This window comes from Malania oleifera, chromosome 4 (genome assembly GCF_029873635.1).
Source record: "Malania oleifera isolate guangnan ecotype guangnan chromosome 4, ASM2987363v1, whole genome shotgun sequence".
NCBI classification, from domain to species: domain Eukaryota; kingdom Viridiplantae; phylum Streptophyta; class Magnoliopsida; order Santalales; family Ximeniaceae; genus Malania; species Malania oleifera.
Genome location: NC_080420.1, coordinates 49,056,809 through 49,080,914, shown reverse-complemented (window position 1 = coordinate 49,080,914; position 24,106 = coordinate 49,056,809). Strand labels below are relative to the sequence as shown.

General features: G+C 37.5%; 1 protein-coding gene across 3 annotated transcripts in view; it reads right to left on the bottom strand.

Moving 5' to 3' along the window:
- LOC131153456 (uncharacterized) overlaps positions 1–24,106 on the bottom strand; it is a 72,048-nt gene that overhangs the window by 39,231 nt on the left and 8,711 nt on the right. The window lies entirely within an intron of this gene.

The window sequence follows — 24,106 nt, the reverse complement described above, 5'->3', positions numbered from 1 at the left end:
TATTTCAGATATGGTCAATGGTGTCTGAAACTTTGGAGATCAAGGACCCCTTCAAATAAATGACAAAAGAGCATGTCCAACTGGAAGAATGTTCTAAATCTAAAGACATCCTATTTTTGGCCCACATATGATCATTCTTATTTTCAATATACATTTGAGTCAATTATTCAAAATGGCATAAACTTGAAAGCTCATTGCCAAATTGCATGCATTTAAGCCTACTGGGGATAATTACCATGTGAAGAGGCAAGGAATCGTCAAACATTTGGCCCTCCAGGGCCTGCCATATGGCCAATGCATTGGGAAAACCAGGTGTAAGAGGGAACTCACCTGCATGTGCAAAGGTGAATTCCTTCCTTCTCTGTTCTGATACACCCATTGCTTCCCCTACTTTCAACTAGTCCTCAAGTGACTTGTGCATCAAACAGGTCCCTTAGAGGCCACCAAGTCCCCTCAAACCATTCACCCTCTTATACTTTTGCAAGGCATCGGGCATATCAGGCAATGAACTGATATTCAGCATTGACAAAGCCCAAATTTCATTAAAAAAAATTATGTTTGCAATTCATTAAACATTTCTTGGGCATTTAGGCCCAAAAATAGGCAAAGGGGGCACAAGTTGACATAATTTTTTAGTGGACCACATAGAGGAAATATACGGATGTTGTGAATCAGAGGGGAAAAAGATGGCACACCAATGGTGCAATTTGACTTCAGTGGTTCCAGAATGGCGCATAAGGCACATTCTCTAAACAAATAGTGCTAAGTGAGCACACCAAGCACCCTAATGGTGCCACAGGTGCCACAATAGTATTTTTCTCTCTTTCCCTTTAGGCCCAACACTTTGAGATTCTCTATTTCTGTTGAGTTTGAAACTATGAATGCAATTTCAGATGCCGTATCGCCTTCTTAGCCTCCAAGGCAAAATTCTAACAGTAGGACTCCTAGTTTGCCTATATTTAAGAGCCTTGAGTGCCTTTTTGACGAAGCTTAAAGGAGTAGTGAAATACTACTGTCTAGGAATATGAAATAACAATAACCAGAAAATACCCTGTAAAATGCCTTTCCCACAATTGAGTCAAAATTAACTTTTTTCCCATTTTCCTAACATAAATAGATGCCAGCTCCATTGATTACATTCAATTCCAACTATTAAAAAATATGTCAACATAGTATTGTGATCTTATGGAAGTTTGTATCATCAAGTTCAATGCCTAATGGATAACTATCCATACCACTTGGAATTTAGAAGGTAACATGTGGTCCTTGTGCATAATAAGTTTATGTGATTCCTACTATTCAAATAAAATAATTTAGGCAGTGGTCCATCTAAGTATCGCTTAATTTATCTGATTTAGGGATATTCTACTGCCCTATACTAAACCAAAAAGGCTTGGAAGAAATTCAAATCACTTTCAAACCAAAAATCCATATTTTGCAAAAGTTTTTGTTTTTAAGATAAAAAAAAAAAAAAATTCAAGCAATTAAAATACTATTTCTATAATTTGATGCGCCCAAAGGTACTGTTCACAGATCTTTCCCATAGGAATAGGAAGAAAAATATTTTGAGGTGAATAGAAATAGACCATGTTCCATGAAAACACTAGTGTCAGGAGATTGGAAACATTGTGTTGCTATAACTAATTGATCTTCCCAAGGAGATTGAGTAATATGAAAGGATCAATTAGGAATGTTCACTGGGAAAATAAAGCATAATATCCAGAGAAACTATCTTTCTTAATAATAAAATGGTAAGAAACAAGGACATTGAGCTTTTGTTTTTCTCTTTCCTTTTTGTTTTTTCTCTTGTTTTCTTTTGTTTTCTATACTATGAAGATCTCTTGCCCTCTACCAGGTTCTAATTCTCTCTATTCTCCTATTTAATATTTTTCTTTGCAATCCAAAAAAAGAAAAAAAACAAATGACATCATATGTTCTTCTAAATTTATATATTGTATTGGCCAGCAGTTTTTTCTTCTTTTTTATTTTTTGGTTCAGCAAAGAAAATTTCATCAAGGGGCATCAAGGGGATGTGATGTAGGACAGCGACAAAGCAAGAGAATGGATAGAGAACTCAACAAATTAGAGAGAACATAGGGAGAGAATAGTGTATAGAGATGACAAGAGAATAGAATGAGAAAGCAGATATGAAGAGGAAGATTAAAGAAGAAAAAAATTTCGAGATGGATAGAGATTCAAAAATGATGGAGGGGGTGACAGACTTGTCAGAGAAAGAAATACATGAGTCATGTAATCATCCAAAAATTATCAAACCTTACATCATAAGCCTACATTTATAGGCAACTAAAACAGCAAAGATAAAACTGTAAAAAATTACAAAATAACACCAAAACAGTCAAAAATAACAAATTAACCCCGAAAGTAATTAAAATTACTAAAATGAATTAATACCTCCAAATCAATATAAACCCCTATTTTTTTAAAATGCTCAAACGAAATATGAAGGCCAATAATTATCCGCAAGCAACCCTCCATCAAAGTCCTCTTGTTAGAGAAAACTCAACCTCGAGTTCTACAATGGCACAACAAAAATGGGAAGCATAGACCGTTGAGCCATTCAACTAGTAACTTTACATTGAGTTATTGACCATTTTCAACTAACATGTAAATATCAAAAATAAATTATTGAAATCTTCCTCAAGATTCCCAATCCCAATAAAGTAGATATGGGGAGATTTATCACACTTTGGATGATGATTCAAGCCTCGGGGCCTACTTGTGACTAACTTACCACAAGATTCAACAATTTCATCCTCTAAAAAGCACTTGCTCTTCAAGGATGGCATCATGTGGACCACCATCCACACAATCAATGGAGCTTTCATTCCCACATTGATAATCCATGACAACAATAAATTCAGATCACTTGCAATTTCCTCTTTTTTGTCACCATATAAGTGGTTCACAACAACAACAATTCTGCTTTCATTCTTGATAGGCTGTTTTGAGATTGGAAGCTTGTATTGCCCAAAATAAGAACTCTTTCTTCTATTCAGGATGGAAGATATCATCATAAGGGCAAAAATCTAAACCAAAAGAATATTTGAGTTTTACCTTCTTGTCTTTGGCAGTATTGTATTCCATCCCTGTACTCAGCTGCAAAACCCTCAAGCTTATAAGATGCAAATCTTGCCCTTGTTCCATTTGTCTCATTGTATTCAAAATAAATATCAAGCTATAATAGCCAATCTATGAATTCTCTCCAGAAAAAATTTCTATTGAAATAAGCAATATCTTCTCAAAAAATTCATTGAAGCCCATGCAACATTTCATAAGCTCACATCTCGCAAAAAATATTAAAAAGTTGGCCAGTCCCAATCATAGGTTCTCCTGTTTATGATCTAGGACGGGAAAGGGTGGTCTAGTCCTATGGTTCAACCCTCACAAGCACATACACTCAATGCACTTTAAATTAAGAATTCAATTATCCGAACATAAACATCATAAATCATGTTATAGCTCCCATGTTGTTGAATTTTTAAACAGTGTATGATACTATCTAGAAAATAAGTCCCATGAGTTCTTTCACAAAAGAATCAAGTTAGATGTAGCAAAGATTTTATTTCAATATTTCAAGAATAAAATTCTAAGTTTAGCACAGCAATATTCCACAATTGATTTCAAGCTAGCAAGTATCAGTATTGCAATCTAAAGGGCTTATCAAATATGGAATTTCAGATTTCCAGCAAAGGCTTATAATATAAAATAAGGGTTCAAATAAGTGCTGAGATTACGAAGAGAATTGTTTGAATGACTTGATGTTGTTCAACACAAGTCTTAGACCATGCCAAAAAATTCCATGGAACAAGCTTTGAAACACCGAGACGAATGCAGCAACGTAATAGAGGGGAAGTGGCCTTGTGGGGGGGTATTTTGGTGTGGCCGTGTGGATGCATTGGAGGATAGTTAGAACTCATCTGAAGCTCTTCGTGCACACTTTAAAATATGAATATGTATACAGCAAATGAAATGATGGATTGGTGGCCTTGGGGTGTAACTTGGTGATGGCCGTGTGGGTGATGGAGGGAAGTCGTGAAGGTGGGATAGTGATGGAGTCGCTAGATAGAATAGTGGTCTCTCACCACCTAATCTCCGAAGAGAATGATGTAACCTCTCACTACACAATCACAAGGATAGGACAAAGCTTAACAAGCCTCAACAAAGGAATTTCCTTTCAATATCAATACTTTTCTCCCTACATAGTTCTTACAATGAAGGGGTATATATATAGCTAGCATGGGAGGACAAAAACATTAAACTAACAATTCCCACACAATTTCCTAACATACACATGCAAGCAAGTTGTCTTGCATGTTTATAAATTAAATACAAACAAAGGTCAAAGGGAGGCCCAATTCGTGTGGGCCCAATGGAGCCGTGTGGGGCCCACATGGATCTTGAACTCGGACTTGCTTCGGCATCTCTACTCAGGCCTTTCTCACACTGAAAAGTCTTCAAAACAAGTTTTCAAATAATCCATTCAAAATCTACAAACAATTATGAACCAATGTGGACATCGGGAGATCATCTACGTGTCATCATGACGGCAAAGGAAATGTGGACATCGTGAGGCCGTCCACGTGTCACAACATCTGAAAATGACATAGGTAAGGCATGCTGATCCCCATCAGTTTATCAACAATAATGCTGAATATTTTGCATACATTCCAAATAACTCAGAATTTAACATGACTTTAGGAGCTGACACTGCTGAATTTTTCTCCAGAATATATATGAAAAGCTCTCAAAGTTGGATTTCATCAAAATCTCACAGCAGCAGTCAATTACTCCTCTCTAATCAAAATCTCCAGTGTTGAAATATTGGATATGCGTAAATATTCCAGTTAAGGAGTAGGCACACAAATTGGGGTTCTCTCTCAAGTAGAAAACTACACTCTTGACACAAACCTAGAATTTGCTCTTTCACAAACAGACCTGAAACTGAAGGCTAAGGCTGCAACAATGTGGCTACACAACTGGTAGTGGCAACGAATCAATGGTTACAGGGTTGGAACTATGGACAAGGGAAAGGGACTGCTGTTATTAAAGGGTTTGAAGCAACAGCGGCAAAATTTGCTGACAAAAGGTGTTATGATGGTTCTCAGTGAGTCTGTTTTAACAAGAAGAAATTATGGTAAGAGTGGCATTGAAGACTTAAATTCTAGTGCTGAGCCTTCTTTTCCAGAAAGAACTTCAGAATAGAAGTAGCAACACTCTTTTAGAGTGTTTTTCCCCTACTTTCTAATCTTTGCAGCAGGAGCAACTTTTTTTCCCTGTCACCCCCCCCCCCCCCCCCTTTTTCCTTTCTAATCTTCACAGCAGCAACTAGTTTTTTCCCTGGCATCTTCTTCCCCTAAAGCAGAAAAGAGAGGGTTTTGTTTTATGGAAGTTTTTCCAAAGAAAAGGGTTTGGGTTTTGTTTTCTAGGGGTTTTGCTGAAGGAGAAAAGGGCTAAGGCTTTTGCTGAAGGGAAGAAGGTTAGGGTTTTGGATTGAAGGGGCTTGAACTGGTAGATCATGGCCTGGCATGGAGATAGGTTGGACAGTGAATGGAGGGAGGCAACTATAGTGGTGACAACAGAGGAATTCGTGCCTGAAACAAAATATGCTCTAATACCAATTGATGCAGGACAGTATGGATGGACAAGAAATATTGAAAATTTGAACCAAACCACAAAATGAATCAAACCGAGCCAAAAAACTGTTCAGCTTCAGTTGGGAATTTTCAAAATTTTCAGTTAATGGCTCCCTTTCAATAAATGAGATTAACTGAACCTTTAAATTAAAAAAATTGTTTTTCAATAATAATTTAGAACTTCAGTTGACTTCTTTTATGTTATTTTTCTAGAATTAAAACTCAAGACTATAAATTTTGTTTATGTTCAATTTGCTGCTGGTTGTTGCCGGAGTGGGCTTCCTGTAATAAGATGTTACTATAAATCAACCATTTTTATCCCAGATCCAGCTGGGGTAATTAGTAGTGTTTCAATATGGATTTGTACAAGCCGCTATAAAAATATATAAGATGGTTAATTCCCAAAGAAGACACTTCTAACAAAGGGAACATTCCAAAAAAATCCTCTGATCTGTTATTTGAAGGTGATTACTGATTAGGTATTGCAAGCCAAACTGAATAAGGAAGGGAATTTTGTGCTAAGGGGAGATTAGCCACACCAAATATCATGCCCAAAGAGAACATTACCCCAATCCTTACTCAGAAATTGATAAGGGAAAAAAAAAATTATCTCAAACTTTCACGATGAATTTCCAAACTCCGACACCATACAGTCACAATGGTACTGGTCCAGCCATTATGCTGAAAACCATAGTTTGAAGCGATGATTCCCCTCCAAAGGTGGTCCTCCTTCATCAACCCTAAAGCCATTTTCAAAGGTGAGCTTTGCTGACGGTAGAGAGATTTAAGCCCAAAGCCTGCAGTTCAAATAGGTTGTTTAACAGCCCCTCATTTGACAAGATGATATTTGAATTCCTGCCACAAGCTCCCTCAAAGGAGCCTCTTTAGAATTCCTTCTAACCTTGTGGCAACTAAGCACAAGATAGAAAAGAGATAATTTGCTTTTGATGAAGATAATTCACTCAACATTTGACAAACAATTTCTTCCCCAACCAGCCAGCTTTCTCTCAAACCTTTCATGAGGGGGTCCCAAACTCCTTTGTCCTTAAATTTGGCTCCAAGAGAAAGAACAAAGTAAGAAATGGGAAAAGCCCCCAGCTTGCAGCCCAAAAGGCTCACAAAGAGAGCACCCCCGCCCCTTTCCCCAAGTGCTGTCCCCTACTAGAATAATTTCACTTTTACCCAAAATGACCTTCAAACTTGAGACTGCTTCAAACTCAAGAAGAATGCACCTAAGGATGAGGATCTTATAGGATCCTCTTCACAAAAAATGATGGTGTCACTGCAGAAAGATGTGAGATTTCCAGTTCTCTCCCATTCTTCCAATGTCGAGACCTTTGAAAAGTCCTCCTTCAACATCTTTATTTGACAAAAGACCCAACACTTCCATTAACAAGATAAACAATAAGGGAGAGGGGGTCACCTTGCCTTGGACCTCTAGAAGAGCGAAAAAAGTACGATGGACTTCCATTCATGAGCACCGAAAAAGCAGGGGTAATAATGCATTGTTGGATCCATCTACACAAAGCTCCCTAAAAGCCATCCTTCTAAGAATGTGAAGGAAGGTTCCTGTTTGCATGATTAAGTCTTCTTCATGTCAAGCTTACAAACCACTCCCCTTTTTAATCCTTGCAATAGGCATCCACAACTTTGTTATATAAGGGTTGCATCCATAATACAAAAGCAAACCAGTACAACCCATTAACTTCAGAATTGCTTTTTTGATCTTCGCAGTAAGAACTTTGGAAACGATCTCATAGATACTAACCACTAGTTTGATTGGGTGGAAGTCCTTAATGTTACAACCCCAGTTTTCTTGAAAAACAGGATAACAAAGGCGGAGCTAATGTTTCTCATAAATCTGTTATATAAAACTCATCAAAACATTATTATGCTGTGCTTAATAAGAACCTAATTCGCTTGATAAAAAGCCAAAGGTGAAACCATCGGGGCCAGGCGCTTTATCTCCATTGCTATCCTTTGAGGACTATAAAATTCCTATTCATTTAAGGGCCTTTCAAGCCACTGCATTGTGTGCAATGGAAGGATTCAAGGTGCTGAAAGTGATGCCATCTACTGCTGGCCTCCAAATCTTTGGCTAGAAATAAAGGTCCATGTAGAACTCGCAAATGCACTTTTTGATATCCTCCTCTTCAACAAATGACCCCCCCCCCCCTCAATTTCGATTCTTATCAATAAGCATTTTCTCTTTGGTCAATCAGATTAGTTTTCCAGCACCCCCCACCCCCCCCCCCCCCCCCAAAAAAAATTTCCATCCTTGAGGGCTTTATAAATTTCCTCTTCGTTGAAGGGCCTTTCAAGCCACTGTGCGTTGCATGCAATGGAAGGATTCAAGGTACTGAAAGTGATGCCATCTAGTGCTGGCCCTCAAATCTTTGGTTAGGTGTAAAGATCCATGTAGAACTCACAAAAGCACTTTATGATATCCTCCTCTCCAACAAGCCCCCCCCCCCCCCCTCTCAATTTTGATTTGCATTTGCTCTTTGGTCAATGAAACTAGTTTTCTAATCGTAACAACCACCCCCCCCCCCCCCCACGGGGGGGAAAGCCATAGAGCCCTGGATTTTTGTTTCCAAGAGATCTCTTCCATGTCAAGCTTTTTCCTCAGCAAAACTTTCTTACCTTACTCTCGCCATTGAGGTCTTGACCTAGTTCCACATTATCAAGCTCCTTTATGCCATTAGAGATCATCATCCTTTTCAAATGAATATTTCTGAAAGTATTCCCATTCCACCATTTGAATTTTTCCTTCAACCCCTTCAATTTGGAGGCAGCTAGCTTGCCTTGCCCTTGAAATGAAGAGTAGATCGCTACCATTTAACGTGATCATGAAAAACATCATGTTGGAGCCTCATGTTTTCAAGCAGGAAAGGAGTTGGGCCCCACTGAATTCCTTGTGTATCAAAGAGGATAGGTAAGTTGATCAAGATGAGCCTTGAGACAAGAGTTTTTTAGTAACCTTACAAAAACGTTCATTAAAATCTATGGACACCAAAAGCCTATCAATCCCAAAAAATAAGAGTGTGGACCATACAACGAAGCCAACAACGATGGGAAGATCAATGAGGGCATTCACATTAATGAAATCAAGGAATTCTTTTATGCTTGTGGTCCCTGAGATTCACCTGCTTCTCCATGTGGATATAAAACCATGTTGAAGCCTCCCCAAATGACCCGAGGGGCCATCCCACTTGCCTTTAATCTCCAAGGACTAATTCCACAAAAGCAGCCTAGTGGGTCCTTCACCTGGACCATAGACATGGATGAGAATCCATTTGAAGTTATCCTCCTGGTCTAGGCAACAAGCTGAGAAGGAATTTATAGAGTGATCCAGCATTTACACCACTTTATCTCTATAAAATAAGTATAACTCCTGCACTTCCAGCAGCTCCAAAGAAAAACCACCTGCAATTCCTATGTTCCCATTAATTGTTGAGCATTATCTCATCACAGATTCAGTTTTTCCTACAAGCATATAATATTTCCTCCCCAATCCTTGAGAAAAGATTTCATCAAAGTCCTTTGATCAATCATTACGGCCCAGTTTCCTCAACATAGGTTCCACTGATGAGCTTCCACGAAGTCTGAGACCCTTTCCAATCTTATCACAATACACCGAAAACTCCAGTTGTTTGAGTCCCCTATTAGCATCCTTCTTCCTACTTCTACCCAGTGTTTTATTCATGGTCAGTTCCTGTTTTATTCATGGTAAGTTCCCCTTCTTTTCTCATATTCTTTCCTATTTCTTCAAATAGACTCGTTCGATTACCACTTCACCTAATATCCTAAGATATTGGGTTGTGGGCTACACTGTGTATCAAGCCTTAACCCTCCACCATATGTGCAGCCTGATTGCATGTGGAGAGATAAATAAATCATGAAAAACACGCAAAACAAGGAACATAATGATTTTTAAGAAAAAAACAATAAATGCGGTCATCAAGACTAGAACCCAGGACCTCTTGAAAACCATGGCTCTGATACCATGTTAGATTACAACTTCACCTAAAAGGTTAAGCTATTAAGTTGTGGCCAACATTGTATATCAGGCCTTAGCAAGACTCATGGCCCTATCTTCAAAGCTTCCAAAAGACACCCCTATGGTTTTACTAACCATCTTCATTTTCTAGAGAACCCAATCAGATACCTGCTCCTTGCTACACGCACTGCAAAGAGAAAAGGGGCATAATACAATGGCAAACACATAATCCTTTTGTTGGGCCTTAGAATTTTTTCCTCTTAATTCAACCATCTATCATCCACAAGGAAAAAGGATATTTTTGTTCTATAATGAAATGTTCAAAAGAACAGCGCTTGGATGAAGTTCTTCAAGCCTTCAGAAACAAAGATGCCTTAGTTCACACAAGGTTTTTTTCCCTTAATTCAACCATCTATCATCCACAAGGAAAAAGGATATGTTTGTTCTACAATGACATGTTCAAAAGAACAGTGCTTCGATGAAGTTCTTCAATACCATAAAAAAAAAAATTAAGTTATAGAAGTAAATTTTCGATGGAGCCTTCAGAAACAAAGATGCCTTAGTTCACACAAAGATGCCTTATTTTAGCTATGATACAGGACGCAACATGGCCAGAACAAACATCAAACGCTCAGCTTCCAATCCTTCACGCTTCACACCAAAAAGAGCGCTCTTTTTTTTTTTTTCGAGGCATGAAGCAATATTAGCTCAATGGGAAACTCATACAACCAGAAAACTTACGAAGTACAAAAAATTAACAAAATCTCCTTAACTTCCCGACTCCAGAGGTGAAACCCTTTGTCTTCATCAATGCCAAAAACAACCTCTTTAATCCTAGCAGCCAAATTTTCAAAAACAAGTAAGTTGCTAGTCCTCCAAAGGTGATAGATAGTAGCACAGCTTAAAACTTTGAGCAAGACTGGATTTAAGCTACAAATCTTTCAATTTCCTCATCCACTGCATAACCAAATGTAAAACCATCAGTCCATCAGCAACTTTTCAGCAAACCAGCCAAGATAACCTTCATTCAATGCACAATAGGTTCCTAGACGACTCCTTACTCTGGCAGAACAGACAAATCTGAGATGTGTTTCTATTCCATCTACCAACATAGTCAAGATTTTTAAGCCCATCCCAGGAAGCAAGACACCAAATGAGGGCATGCCTAGGAATGTAGCCTTTAAACCATATGACTCCAGACTATGGGGTAACAGATTCCCTCACCCTCAGTAACTCCCAAGCTGTAGCAATGTTCAGAACAGGAGAATCTCCCACTATCACTTTGTCCTCATCCACAGGATTGGGTTCAAAGTTCAAAGCATCCTTGATAGAAGTAACTGTAATAGATGATCTTCTAGGCCAGTTCCAACTCCCATTCTTGATGATATACCACACCTTAGCATCCATGGGAAGATAAAATTCATGATGAATATCCAAGCCAAACTTCTTAAAGAAAGGCCCAAAGAAATTCTAAATACCAAACATTAAATAGTTGTTAAAACCATTTCCAATAACACGCTTAAATTTCTCCATCTTTGCTTCTAACCCCAAACATACTCTTTTGAGGAACTGGCACCTACTTGGAGGGGTTTAATAGCTCAAATACTTTAGTCTTTCAGCTAGTAAGCCAGAAGCAGTTCAGCCCAAAGTTAAGAAAAGCAAGAGCAAATAGCTAAAAGGAGCTTCACTGCATAAGCTTCTATCAGTTGCCGTAACCTTTTAATCCCAAAAACCCCTCTGAAAGAGGCATACAGACTATGCCAACTAATGCTGCAGCAAGAAAAACCAGATTCAGAATTAGTCCAAAGAAAGGCTTTCAACTTTTGCTCCAATGCCTTCATAGCAGGAGGAGGCACGATAAGATATGAACCCCAGTAGTTTTGGATATTCAGCAACACAGAATTGATAGGCTGCAGTCTCACAGCATGGGAGAGTTGCTTGTTGACTCATCTATTTAATCTTCCAAATACTCTCTCAACCAGAATAAAACAGTTGTCTTTTTGCTATTTGGAGACAAGGAGCAGACCAAGGTATTTAACAGGAAGAATATCATCAGCCATATCCAAAAAATTCAGAATTTCAATCTTGAACCCTCAGGTAAACCAGCAGAAAAGGGACCGTAGATTTCAGAGGGTTAGTTTGAAGACCAGAAATCAAATAAAATGCATCAAGGGAGTATTTGATACTCCTTGCAAAGGCTAAATCAAAAAAAAAAAAGGTGGCCATCTGCAAAACACAAGTTTGTATGACCAATGTCCCTGCATTTACTATGAAAAATAACACCATCCCCCCCCCCCCCCCCAAAACCCCACCCTCAAAGTGGCCAAGATCAGCATTCTAGTCAGCACTTCCATGGCAATAGCAAAAATTAAGAGGGAGATAGGATCCCGTCTGACCCCATTTTTACCCTTGAAAAAACCTTCTAAAAGAGGGATTGATAGTTACAGAAAAGGAAGCAGTAGTGACACATTCTCTGATCCAACAGCAGAACAAGCACCTTGAAGAGAATGTCCCAATTCACGAAGTCAAAAGCTCTTTTAAGATCCACTTTAATACCCAAAAGAGGTGTTCTAAGATATAAATGATATTTATGAAGGAGTTCTTGGGCGAACAGCAAGGTATCCTGAAATTATCAAAAATTATCTTCCCTTCACAACATGCTGTTTGACTTACCCTAAGCAACTTTGCAATGTTATCGGCCAATATCTTAGTAATGCACTATAAATGACATTGCAGCACGCAACAGACCTGAAGTCAGAAGCATAAGGATTTAAGGCACTTTGGAACCCAAGTCAAAGAAGTACAATTCACCTGCTTAAGGGTCTTTGCATTAAAGAAAGAAAGGATGACTTCCACATCACAATTGAGCTCCAGCAACACTTAAAAAACTTGGCAATAAAACCATCAGTTCCAGGTGCTTTGTCATCTAAGAAAGAAAACACCACCTTTCTTATTTCATCTTTCTCAAATTTATGAGAAATAATAGCTCGATGCTCTTCAGTCCAACCAAAGAATAACTTCCTTGTTCTTAGAACCCAATGCATCACCACTCCCTTTGGCAGCATCCACTAATTCAGAGCTCAATTTGAAAACCATATTTCTACCTGGGCATTTTGGGATGCCTCTAAGTAACCATCGAATGGAAAGTGTTTTTCCTTGTGTGGGGCCCTATTTCAATGGAAACCATTAGAACCATCATTCTTGCTATGATGACCATCAATGGACTGATCAGATTAACCAACCAAGGTTAGCTTCAGTCATTATGTGTTGCTCTTTATGTCTTCCAAAGAAACAATATTTGAATCATTGAGCTTATCAGAACTTCAATTTGAGTTTTTTTACAGCATCAGATAAGAACCTATTAATTTTGTATCCCAATTCAAGCCAATTGATCTTAGCTCAACATCATAGAAAGCTTTCTTCATCCTCATGAAGTCTGATGTGCCTTTCCTGACTGCTTCTGACCTCTTGAAATCCCAAAGAGTTAGGATAAGAGAGCATAACAGTTTGCAAGTGCTCAATTTCCTCTTTAGTTTTTTGAGTCTGACTTCAAATTAGCATAAAAGTGCTCATGAAAACCCTTATGGTGTTTCTTCAAAAAAAATTCAGCTGCTAGCAGAGTCTAAACTTAGGAACCCACTAGGATTATATGAATTCCAATCACTCCTCAGTCTCCATAAACTCAGGGTGATATGTCCAACAGTTAAAAAACTCAAGGGAACTTCCACCCTTTATCAGGAATAGACTTCAGGATCTAAAAATGCATGGGGAGTGATAAGAAACTCCAGGTGGCAGAAATTGAGCTAAAAGATCCTGAACAACATTTTAAGCAGTCAACAGAAGCCATCATTCTATCCATTTTTCTAGCCAAGAACCTCAACTCGCTTTTATTTGACCAAATAAAAGTTGACTGTTAGGGTATATCATGAAGCCCAGAATAAGATACCCATTCAATGAAATCTTCAATAGCATTGATACAGGTGGATTAGAACTCTCAGCAGAGCTTCTGAGTGTATTAAAATCTCCAAGAACAATCCAGGGGGCAACCACACACATCCCCCAATAGGCCGTAACTGCAGGAATGGCCTCTTCTACCACAGCTTTCCTACAGTCCTTTAAAGTTAATGGGAAAGCCATCAAGTTTGACTTAGTCAGTGTGTTGAATCTTCGAATCTTAGAGTTTTCTAACAGGAATTATATTTATTTTTCTCATAGCATAAGAAATCATCTTTTTTAACATTGACAGAGAATGAATAAAAATGGGGACTGGAACAGAAGCAGCTCTTCTGTCTCTGGTCAGAAATATCTGATTACCCTTGGGTTAGAACTTTCAGAGTTCCTGACAACCTCCACTCATGAAGTTTATGATTAATAGAACGAGCCTCATCATCTCTAGCAAGAATATTTTAGCTGTGGGGAAGAGCTTTTCAGTTAGAGTTCCAGAGAGGACTGAAGCATCAAGATGATAGCCTTTTTTGAAATCCTTGGAGGACTTTTGACAATGATAATTCTACAAGTTTTGTGTTCAGAGACCAGGGATAGAGACCAGCAATTGAAGTGTAAAGATTGTGGTTCTAGCAATCTTGTGAAAAATGATGCATCAGTAAATCAGTATTCCAAAGGCTGTCACAGAGGCCAAATTATGCTGAAATTGTGAAATGTGGAAAGATCCCTGATCTGCAACGGAACTTTTCCAACAATCTTGGCCAAAATACACTGGTTGTCAAAGGGATGTTTTTCTGGCCAAAAAAAGATTAAGGAAGAGAGATCCTCGGCTGATCATGTTTGAATTTAAAAGAGATGGGTCATTGGCAACTGTTGACAAACAATATGTCTGTAGGGAGTGGGCCAGAACAAGAAGGCACTACTTGGTTTGAGCTGGAAGGGTTTATAGTAAGGCCTGTATGTCTGATAAATCTTGGTGGGCCTTCTAATAAAAATGATTTTTGACCTAGAATGGCAAGGGCTATAAACTTGAACAGGATAGAAGGCAACTCTGTCAAGTTCACAAGAGGAAATTCAATCAGATGAATTGATAGCACTGCCCATGATGCAGCAACCGGAAGGAGAAAGACTGTCATTGAGCATGGTTTGAGCAAACTACAAGAGACTCGAGATTAATGATGGCCTTCTTAACAGCAGTCTGAGAATAGAGTCAAGTGCTTCAATGGGGATGAGATGGAACAACCAATGTATCATGGTATTGTAGCCAAGTCCCAGCTGATTGCTGCAGCGGATCTTGACAACGATTTAGGTATCAAATTTAAAAAGAATTTCTGGCAACTAATAGTCATTAAACTTGCTTCAATGGGGATGAGATGGAACAACCAATGTATCATGGTATTGCAGCCAAGTCCCAGCTGATTGCTGCAGCAGATCTTGACGACGATTTAGGTACCAAATTTAAAAAGAAGTTCTGGCAACTGATAGCCATTAAACTTGTATTGGTCAGCAGCAGGATAAAGATTCTGTAACAGGCTTCCAGCTGCCACTTTGGTTTCTGTTGCCTCTGTCTTTGCAACTCTCCAAAAGGCCCTGGCCTGTAACGAGGAGGAACATGTTAACAGTGGTTCAAAGCTTGACGCAAATGATTTCATGGATAGTGTTGACTGGTTATTTGAGGAAAAGGAATGCTTCCAACTTTATAAGCAGAGGGAATTGGAAGCTAATGCATATAAGATTGGTATACCAGGAAATTTAGTTCAGGTGAAGCTGGCAATTGCAATGTCTCTGATTTGTGTATGGAGAGAGTGGTTGTTCCAAGCAGGCTAGGGGAGAAGGATGAGGAAAAGAGACATGTTTGGTTTTCATGAATCTGCTCATGTTGTCATTCACCATCTGAAGGAAGCTGTGGACCCAATGTTGTCTCAACCAAGGGGGAAGACCTAGCTCTTGTTACTCTTCAGATAGTTCTACTCTCTGTGTGCCTCTTGTAAGGGTGTTTGATCTGCTATTGATCGTCCTGTGAGCTTTTATGATAATCTTACTCTAAATAAAGGTATATTTTCCAATTACATGGCAAGTTGAACAACAGTGATTCTAATCAATGCAAATGAGACAAAATTAAAGGAAGGACATGGTGCTCATTGAGTCCTTAAGGGAGAGGGGCAACCAAGACCCTCAATTTGTGGCTGGAGAGAAATCTGGGTATCCAAGGATGAACTGAGATCTTCTTGATTCTGGACTACATCTGAATTTGTATCACTCTTAATAGCATTACCACCTCTGTTGTCAACATCCACAGCCCCTTCAGGGCCCTCAACCTTTGACACTGATAAGACCCCAGGGTTTTATCATAGAGAAATTAGGGAAATTCAAAGAATGGAAAATAGAAAGAGAAAATTAGGGTCGATCACTTTAAGGGGATCTGCATCCAAATCAACCAAAGGCTATAATAATGTTATTGCTTGAATGAAAAAACCCTATAAGGTTACATATATATAGGGTAGGAACAAGGTCTTAAATTTTGTTTTTGACTCAAATTTCAAAGCTCCAAACGTACGGAAATTTTTATTTTGATATCAATTTCAATTTCGATTTGGAAAAATAATGGAAATCAGTAGTAAAGCATGGAATTCTTTTATGAAGCTTCAGAAATGATTAATAGACATAATAATGTAAGTTTTAGTACTAAAATATTACAAGTAAATACATCTATGATGTGTATGAGGTAGGGAAGTTGTAATATAATATGTGCATCAAACATATTTATAAGACAATGTACAATATACATATTTAGCGAATCAGTTAATACAAATGAAATTCATAAATCTTTTAAATATTATTTATTATACAAATAATGATAATCTAGACATGAATGGTTAAATAAAATGTTGTTGTAGGTTTATTTTTTCATATAATTTCAAAAGCACTTGTAATAATCTTTTATTTCGATAAATATAAATAAAATAGTTTAAGAGAAAAACTTCACTTCACTCCTAAATCTCTCATTTGAATTCCGAGGAAATTTCACTTGCTTAGTTCAAATTTTGACAAGTTTCGCTAAAATTTCGAGATTTCAATAAATTTCTAATGATTCGTTGAGATTTTGATAGAAATTATGCAAGACGGAAATCAACTGGATTTCAATTTTGAAGGTCATGGAAGCCAAAAATTTTGATGAAAATTTTGACAACTTTGTGGAAAGCCCTAACATTTTTGCCTCCTTCAAATTAGTGTTGTCCTCAAGACTGAGCAATGATAAACTCCGAGAATCCCTCCAAGGATTGATAAGTTCAACATGCAATTCAACATTTTGCATAGTAAGTTTATCCTTCGGACACTTGCTCTGATATGTCAAAGTCCTTCCATTTCCAACCTTGACATCAAAATTTTCACATTGCTCCATAGGATAGGCTAGCTGTTTAGCAATTTTAGTGTTCATGAAATTACCCATATCAATTAAGATAGTAACAGGTTATCGTTTTAGGAAGCCATTAATTTTCATGGTTTGAGAATTAGCATATCCAGCTGAAGCTTGGACTAAAGAAGTGATAGATTCATCATTATCATCAGGTTCCATACCTTCCTGATCTGAATAAGCACAATCATCCTCAACCTCTTCTTTCTCCTCCACTTGTTCAATCATCAAGAGTCGTCCCTTTTTATAATGGTGCCCTATGCCACTTCACATCACAATGCCAACACAAACCCTTTGTAGTTCGCTCTTTTAAGTTCCTCCTGAGTCCATCATTTGACTGGAGGATTGCGCAGAGCAAGTGGTGTGATAGTGTTGCTGACATTCTGCTTACTAATGGTCTTGTTGGAGTGAAGTCATTCTTCTCCCAACTTCTCTTCTTCTAACCGTGCAGGGAAATTGTAGCAGTCATAGTCTATCGCCAACACACTTCGACCTCATGCCAAAAGTCAAGTAGGAGACCTTCAATGAAAGTATCAACTAGTTGGCTCTCATTCCAATCTCTAGTCCTGTTTGATAGCCACTCAAATCATGCCTGGTACTCCAAGAAAATGCTAGTTTGGCGTATTTTGGCCAGCTCTTCATCAATATTTTCATATCCAGAGGGCCCAAATTGGGCAAGTAATCCGAAAACAAATTTAGCCCAGGAAGACATTCCATAACAAGCTTCAAACCAATTATACCATTGAATTACACCGCCATCCAAACTAGTAGCAACAATCTCAAGTTTAGATGTTTCTAAGGTACAGTGAAAGCCAAAGTATTTTTCAACCCTAGAAACCTAACTTGTAGGATCATCACTATCCCACCGAGGAAGTTCCACCTTCATATGAGAAGGACCATGATCACACTCTCCTTGGTAACCTCCTTCATGCATGTACTGTTGTTCCCTACAATTGGCTGATCTAGAAGCATCATCTTCTCTCTCTTTATTGTAAGATGTAATTAGTTTAGAGAGCGATGTCTAAGTCTATTCAAATTGATAAACATATTTCTAAGTTCATCATTTGGCCTAGCTTCCATTTGGAACTCTTTTGAATTTTCTAGGCCATTGTGCATGATTGAAGATCAAGATTCCAAAATCTTACTTTTTTTGGCAGGGTTAATGACATTCACAAGAATGTCGGCTCCAAGACCAAATGATAAGAGTCATAAGACTCTAGGGTTTTATCATAGAGAAATTGGGGAAATTGAAAGAATGGAAAATAGAAAGAGAAAATAGGATTGATCACTCCAAGGGAATCTGCCTCAAAATTAGCCAAAGGCTATGATTATGTTATTGCTCGAATGAAAAAGCCCCTCAGGGTTACATATATATATATATAGGGTAGGGAACCCTACTCCTATTAGGAATGTAAAATATCCCAATCCAAGTCCTTAATCCTAATTGATTTGGGAATCCTAACACATTAAATAAAAATCTCAAAATTAAAGAGAATCCCAATTGATTTGGAAATTATAACACATTAATTAGAAATCCCAATTGATTTGGGAATCCTAACACATTAACTAGAAATCCCAATTTATTTCGGAATCCTAACAAACACATGGCCTTCCTTAGGGTTGTCCTCTGATACACCCCCTTTCCTCCATGAGTGCTTAATCAATAGCCCAACATTCTTATGTTCTAGGTAACACCTAGAGTCCTCGCCTTCAAGACCAAAAGAATAGCCACTTCCTTCAAACTCCAAAAATCACTTACTCTTCTTCAAATTCACTCTCTTGTAGGCTTCAAACAGCTAATTCAAAATCCGAATGGGTAGACAAAGATCTCCAGCCTGCATGACCCCCCTCCTATCCATGCATTTCGTGTTGTTGCAGTCAAAGGCATCTTCCCCCCCCCCCCCCCCAATCTCCATGGGCTTCTCTATCTTTTCTTGAGTATGCCCACTAGGTGAAACATCAATTTTGGGCTTAGGAAGCCCTTGCATAAGGGTACCTTGTAGCTCATATAGGCTCTCTTGTGGGCCTCTTTCACTGGCTCAATGGGCTCTGTCCCTCCTCTCTTAACATCCTCCTTAGAAGCAACCTTGGCATTAGGTCTAGGCCCTTTATGCATTAAGCCTAGAGCCTTAAGGACCAACCTTCCGTTCAACTACCACTCCCTAATTTATCATAATAGAATCCAATAAAATAGGGAATTATTAGAAATTGGACTAGGTAACAACTCTTGAGAAAGATTAGAAAATCCAGGCTCCCATTCACCACAATTATTGAAACATATCCAAATGACTAGTAACTACCACTCCCCACCCCCCAACATTCTCCGAAGATCCCTCAAACCACGATCCCTAATAAACCTATTAACATTTTGCATGCTAGAAGAAACACCCTTTCAATAAGAAATTTGACTATATTAAAGTTTCCTATGCCCTACATCCACCTAACAGGTAAAAAAAAAACCCATACATAGCACATAACTCATCCTAGAAATAAGAATGAAACCCTCTTTTTGGTTTCCAAAATGAATTGAGGTAGAAAGAAATTGAGGTAAGAATGAATCAAGGTAGGAACAGAATCACTATTAGAATTTGATTACTGCGTTTGGTTTGTAACATAGGAAGCTAGAAGGGGCATAGTTTTAATTCCTTTCCTATGGAAGGAAAAATGAGTTATTTTTCAAAAAAAAAAATGTTCCTAATACAAATTAAATATTTTTTTATCTTTCAAATAAATGACTTCAATTCAACATTGTTTTTTATTGAAATTTTCTGCACATTTAGACCATAATATTTTTTTAAAAAAATTGAACAATTATTATAATATATTATTGTTGTTCTTGTTCTTGTCCTAGTTGTTGTTATTTTTATAATAATTAATAGTTTTTAATTCTATTATAATTGTTGTTGCTGTTGTTGTTGTTGTTAGTTGATGATAGTGTTTTAACATTCTTGTATAATAAATTATTGTTGCTTTTCTGCTTTCACTGTTTTTTTTTATTACTTTATAACAATTATCATTATTTTATTATTATTACTCGTATTGTTGTTATTATTGTTTTTGATAACAGAAAATTCATTGAATTCAAAAAAACAAAAAAGAGAATATGAAGCATCCTCCAAAACAAAAGCAATAAACAAAAAACAAGAATCAAGATTTATATATATCTAAGATTTACCGTATGGATATCAGACAGCAATAGACCCTCATAAATCTCAAAAGAATGTGCCCAAAAGGAAGCAGGAAAAGTAACTTTATCCTAGATCAAGGTCGGAGAAGTCTTTTGGTCTTTGAAAATACTGGCATCAAACCAGAGTGTCCAGATAGCAGCAAAGAAAAAAAAAAAAGGTTTCTACTCTTTCTGTCCTTCCCAAAACCCAAAATATCTTCAATAAGAACTCGTGAACAAACAGCAGAGCCACCCAGACCCAGTCCTTGCCAACACAGTAGAACAGATTATTCCACAAAGACAGCGCCACCCTACGATGCAGAAATAAATGACAATTTGCTTCATTCTCCTCACGGCACATTAGGCATACAGCGAGAGCCAAAGAACCTTTTAAGGTCTCCAAGCCCAAAGCAAGTCATTCGTATTAATTCAGTCAAGAACCAAAATCCAAACAAAAGCTCAAATCTTAAAAGAAATTTTAGCCTTAAACACAATTGTATCCAGATGGAAAGGACTAGGATTAAGAGATTTTGTTAGATGAATGGAAAAAGACTTTGAAGAAAAGGACCTTGAAGATTCCCCAATCAAAAGCCAGTCATCCCCCCTCATATTAGGATTAAAAAGAATTCAGAACACTCAAGAGGCAAGTGAGCTCATCCACATCTCTCTAATTGAGACTCCTGTATAAATAGATGTCCCAAGACACAAGAACCATCTCAGAAGAATAAAAACATAAAATTGGTGCTTATGGTGCATGGCACTAAAAAATCCAACGAAATCTAACCCAGCCAAATATCCTTCCAGAAGGAACCTGATCACCAATGCCACAGTGAAACGAGTGATGGGGAAAAAATAACCAGATACCCAGGAAACAAATTTCCAAGGACTTGCATGAGTGACAATGCTACTCCTACTGGTATCTTACCCATTCCTATGAATAACATACTTGCTCTTAATTACCTTGTGCATGAGGAATTAGACTCTTAAGGGGAATCTCCATTACCATTTGACTATTAGGGAGATATTCTTAGAAACAACATTACCAAGCCCTAGAACCCCCACCCCTACTCCCTTACGATTTAGGCATACAGTACACTACCTACCTCTCAAAGAACATGGTGATCTTTCTTATCTTCCCCATAACCCAGCCATAAAAAAAATCTCTCATTAACTTCTCCAACTTCCCAACCACTTTCATGGGAATTTTAAAAGTGGATAAAAAAAGTAAATGAGAATATTAGAGAGAGAAGCACTAATGAGATAAATCCTACATTCCTACCTCCCAAAGAGAGATAAGCCTTCTTCCACCCTTCTAATCTTTTCCCAACCCTCTCAAACACTGAGTCCTAGAAGGTGATAGGCATGAGGTTACCCCTAAAGGGGGCCACGATATGAAATAAGCCAAGACAAAATATCACATCTTGCTAGAGATCTAAATCCCTGTAACTCCCTACCCTATTATTCAAATTTATACCTACTAAGCCACTTTTAGACAAATTAATCATTGACCCTAAAATTTTCTCAAAATGCTAAGCAAGGCACGAACATTATAGGATTTCTTAACAATGCTCTCTATAGCATCATCAGCAAATTGCTAATGAAACACCTCCACCCCTTCCCTACCAACCACCATGCCCCTTGTCACACCTTGATCCTAGGAATAAAACACAAACCTACTAAAACCATCCAGTGTGAACAAAAAAAGAATATAACGGAACCCTTTGTCTTAAACCCTAAAAAACCCCAAACCACAATCCAAGAGCTAGCCATTAAATATCGCCGACATATTGGCTAAACTCAGGCATCCTTTAATCATTTGCACAACAAAGGCCCAAAATCCTTTTTAACTAACAAATTTTACAAGAAACCCAAATTGACCATATTACAAGAAACCCCATTGATGAATCATCAGCGTGGTGCAAGTTGGTTGAAGATTCAATACTTTTTGGGTTTTGACTCAACAAACAAGGTGATCATCGGAGAATACGAGGTTCAAAGTAGAAGGCATGGTTTAGCTTGTGAGAGGGAAATTAGTATTTTGTTGTTGTTGTTGTCGTTTTATTGTTTTTATAATAATTATTTTTTTTTTAATTTTATTCCTACTATAATTATTGTTGTTGTTGTTGTTGTTGTTGTTGTTATTCTTTATCAATTTTATAATAGTAATTATTATTCTTATAGTAATTATTGTACTATTATTATGATTTTGTTTATATTATTGTCGGTAGTGCACGGTTGAGGGACACTTGGCTTGTGTATTTTTTAAATTTATGTTTAGTGACGGTTATCGCTGTCTTCCAATAAAGAGTCTGGAAAGGAATTGTAATTCCTACTTGTAAAAGGAGGAATCACCATCCTGTTGAATGTGGGAATTAGCATTCTAGACGAAATGAAATTCCACCTCATGTATGCAAATAAAATGTGGGAGGGTCAAAATTTTGATTCCATTCTAGCCCTAACATCGCGAACCAAACACATGGGAAGAGTAGGCCTAGAAAGATCATAAACTAACAGTAAACCACCATTGACACCCCACTATAACTCTTAAAAAAACAAGAGGAAAGAAACGTATTACACAATCAATTCTGAAAAAATAGAGCAAATATCCCAAACCATTAGTATTCCTATAGCCACACAATTGAAGGAAGACATGCTCAATCCTCTAATAGTAGACACCCAATTTAGCCCTCGTAAATCCACATAATCCTTTCGAGAACTCTACAACTTTGAGAATTTAAGGTAGACTGGAGCTCCAAGTAATAAGGATGGCTTGTTGGTAATTAAATGAGGTTTCTAAAGGGTATTTTCAAGACAAAATTTTAACTGTTAAATATTTTTAAAATATGATTTAAAAATTTCAATTATTATGTTATATTATTTTTTTGATGACCCTACCAAGGCAAGCCCTTCGAACCCACTAGGCAGCACCAAACTGGGGGAATGAAAAACATTGTTGCCCGCCTATTGACGCATCCATGGTAATTCGCCAAGCAAACTACAAGTGGAGAATCAAAGCTAGGACCTTGGGATCACCAAGGCCTAACTAGTTTTTGTTACTATTTTTTCCTCATTTCTATTTTTGTTATTATCATAACTTGTTATTATAAATATTATAATAACCAGTAATAATACTATATTATGAGGAAATTAACATCAAACAACCAAATAGTAGGAACAATTTAGTCCAAAAAAAAAAGATTCCCATGGAAATGGGATTCCCATGTTTTGAGGGAATAAGTATTCCTAGGGAAAGTGAGATTCTAACCACATCAGATTACATCCCCGAAACAAAGATGGGAATGAGATGCCATGGACACACATGTTATAAAAATGTCACAGACTAAATGTTGCCTTAGGCGATAATCGTCACTCCATGAGGTTTCGGTATTCTATGATTACTAAGGTTCTCAACCACCTAGATGGATGAAATGGTGAAACTTGTCAAACCATATTACATTGTGATTATTAATATTAATATGAAATACAAAAAGAAAACTGAACCCTCGCATTTAAGATCCCTTATTTTACATTTGGTTCACGGAATGCCTATTCCTACGAATAGATTAGTTATAATAGGTTAACAATTAGTTATACAAAAAGCTATGTTGTCGCCATAAAGAAAATAACATTTTGAAACTTTTTATGAGTCCATAACAAGGAATAAACAAGGAATAACTATTTCCAAATTTCATCATGATAATGTTTATTCCTTTCTTATTACATGCTAAATAAAATATTAAGGAATACACAAGAAATTGCTATTACCTCCACTACCAAATTTTTCACTACATTCCATCTTATTCCAAGGAATAGTTATTCTGCAAACCAAACATAACATTAGACTATCTAATTACTAGGGTGACTCAGCTGCGCTTCTTGCCCTTGGGATGGGTCCTGTAAATAGGCACAAACCTACCTAACCAAGT